This window comes from Neomonachus schauinslandi, chromosome 12, assembly GCF_002201575.2.
Source record: "Neomonachus schauinslandi chromosome 12, ASM220157v2, whole genome shotgun sequence".
Taxonomy (NCBI): domain Eukaryota; kingdom Metazoa; phylum Chordata; class Mammalia; order Carnivora; family Phocidae; genus Neomonachus; species Neomonachus schauinslandi.
Genome location: NC_058414.1, coordinates 56,430,271 through 56,433,415, shown reverse-complemented (window position 1 = coordinate 56,433,415; position 3,145 = coordinate 56,430,271).

Sequence of the window (3,145 nt, the reverse complement as noted above, 5' to 3'; positions counted from 1 at the left end):
TTTTTTTTTTTTTTTTTTTTTTTTTTTTTTTTTTTTTTTTGCTGTACTACCCACTATAAAATAAAATGGCATTTCAGGAACTGTTGTTATTTTGACAGGCAAATTCAGACCCCCAAATAGATGTCCTTGTTTGTTTCACCAGCCATTGACAACTGCTTGGAAGTCAGTGATGTTCACAGTTTCCCTTCACTTTGACCCGAATAGACATTGTTATCTTCCTAACCCTTGTCTATTTCCTTGACCAAAGAGAAATGGGTGGAGAGCCGTGAGACAAGTGTTTGGATATTTCATATCACTGTTGCAGTTGCTCGAGGGAAAAACAGGAGGACAATTATTTTGACTGAATTCAGTTGACTGGTGCATTTCCTGCTAGTCTCTGCCTGTGCAGACATAGGTCTACGTGGCTTGACTAAGCAGCCATCATTCAGGCAAAGAAAATTAGAGGTGTGGCAATTATCTGCAGATAAATTCAGATTCAAATAAATACATTCAGATAAAAAACTACTTGCCCTTGAAACACTTTCAAAGGGAAAATTATTTTGTGGGGACTAATTTAGATCAGAATCTAGCAAACTATCTGTTAAGGGCCAGAGAGTAACTATTTTAGACCCTGCAGACCACATAGACTCCATTGCAGCCATGTGAGTATTATAGCAGTGCTGAAACAGCTATAGAAAATACATAAAGAGTAGGCATGGCTATATTCCATAAAACTTTATTTATAAAATCAAGCAGTGGACTGGATTTTGCCAATCCCTGATTTAGTGCCACCTCCTCATTTAACTGATGAGCAAAATGGACCCAGTGAGATGGAGCAAATCACTCAGAATCACCCAGCCAATCATGTGAGGCTAGAATCTCTCACTTTTGGCTCCCAGATGCCAGATTCCTCACCGGGACAGCTTCCCTTAGTTACTCCCTGTGGATCTTCATTCTTGAAATTGTGTAAACCTGGACGGCCTGTGATCGCTCTGCCTCGTGGGAGTAGCAAGTACATGTGTAAGGATGTGCCCACAGAGAGCTGACCAAGGCTATTTATGGAGGTTAAAATGAATCAAGATATAAGAAATCTGAAGTGTGTGCAAGCTACTTATTTTTTCAAAATTGGTAATGTTTTTTACATGGTCCTTTCTCCTGTCAGTCTTTTCGGTGGTCCAAGCTTTCCTGCATTCGTGCTGGTGGAGATCAGGGTCTGGGACTGGCTCAGAGTGCTGACAGGCTGTAGGAAAGGTCTCAGGCAGAGACTGAAACATGGAAAACTGACACCGTATAGAAAGCAAAGAGGACGGCATGGTCTGGGATGTCTGAAGAAGTGAATAAATGGGGTGTTAAAGCTGAATTAGGCCACAAAGCCTTTCTGAGGTTCAGAACTCATCTGTCATGGACATTTACTCCTTTCCTGCCCTGTGCCTGCTCCATGAGCCATCGTGACTGGGGCAGGATTGTCCCATGTCACCCACCAGGTGGATCAGAAGCCTTCCCCACAGTGTGAGAACATGGTTCTGGCCATGAGGGTGTCTTTCCTCAGGCCAGAGCTGTCTGTGACCACACTTTCTATAACAAAGAAGGCCCCGTGACAGTGGAGAGAATGGCACCAACAGCCTACAGACCCAGAGAGATGGATGAACAGAGAGTTCTGATGACTGGCTTTCCTTGGTGATGCCCAGATCAGCTCTGATCCCTGGGGCCCTTCTCTGGCTCCGTGAACCACTGCGGTACCTCCTGATGACTACGACCACCACCTATTTTGCTTGATCTATTTTTTTATTAATTTTATTTTATTATGTTATGTTAGTCACCATACATTACATCATTAGTTTTTGCTGTAGTGTTCCATGATTCAATGTTTGCGTATAACACCCAGTGCTCCGTGCAATACGTGCCCTCCTTAATACCCATCAAGGGGCTAACCCATCCCCTCTAGAACCCTCAGTTTGTTTCTCAAAGTCCATAGCCTCTCATGGTTCGTTCCCCACTCTGATTCCTCCCCCTTCATTTTTCCCTTCCTACTATCTTCTTCTTTTTTTTTAACATTTAATGTATTACATGTTTCAGAGGTACAGGTCTGTGATTCATCGTCTTACACAATTCACAGCGCTCACCATAGCACATACCCTCCCCAATGTCCATCACCCAGCCACCCCATCCCTCCCACCCCCACCACTCCAGCAACCCTCAGTTTGTTTCCTGAGATTAAGAGTCTCTTATGAATTGTCTCCCTCTCTGGTTTCATCTTGTTTCAGTTTTTCCTCCCTTCCCCTATGATCCTCTGTCTTGTTTCTCAAATTCCTCATATCAGTGAGATCATATGATACTTGTCTTTCTCTGATTGACTTATTTCGCTTTGCTTGATCTATTTTTAGTTGAATATTTGACACCCCAAACCAAACAGTCCTGTTTTTTTTTTTTTACCATATCGTTGGTAAAAGTATCTGCCTTCAAATGTCAAGTTATATATAAAATCTATATTTTCATATAAAATCTGTTTCTTTTTAGCAAAACTGATGCCACTATAATCCTCTGACATTCATTATGCTCCTAAGAGAAGCAAAAGATACCTTTCAGTGTCTTTTTAGGAAGAAATGTGTAATTGTATGAACTTATGCACACACACTCATAGGACACACACATACAGTCATATGTATCCCTCTCTCTTAGTCTGCAAGAAAGGTTGCTATCTTGAGACACAGCTACCTTTCACAAAAAGAACAAATAATAAAAAGAACAAAGAAGAGGACTTCCACAGAGGTTTAAGCCACCATAGAGGGAGTGAGCAGTTGTTTTAAGAATGCTTTCATTGCATAAGGGAATTCTTTGAGATTTGGATTCAGATAGCCATATAACTGGTCTTCCCTGATTAAGTGAAACAGAAGCTCCATGACAGAAGAAAGCAAAGTGGAAAACGGGAAATGAATATAATCAGTGTTCACAAACAAACTATACATTTCAAGGAAAAAGATTCCATTTGATATACCAATTTTGTGTGAGGCAGTCCATGACAATCTTGATAAATAGCATATTTTCAAGAATCCTCTTGACTCTGCGCAATGGCTATGCAACCAGGCCAACAGAAGAGACAAATTTGTGGAACAAAATGTCAATCACTCGGATTCCCAATAGTCAAGACATAAGACATTCTTTAGGC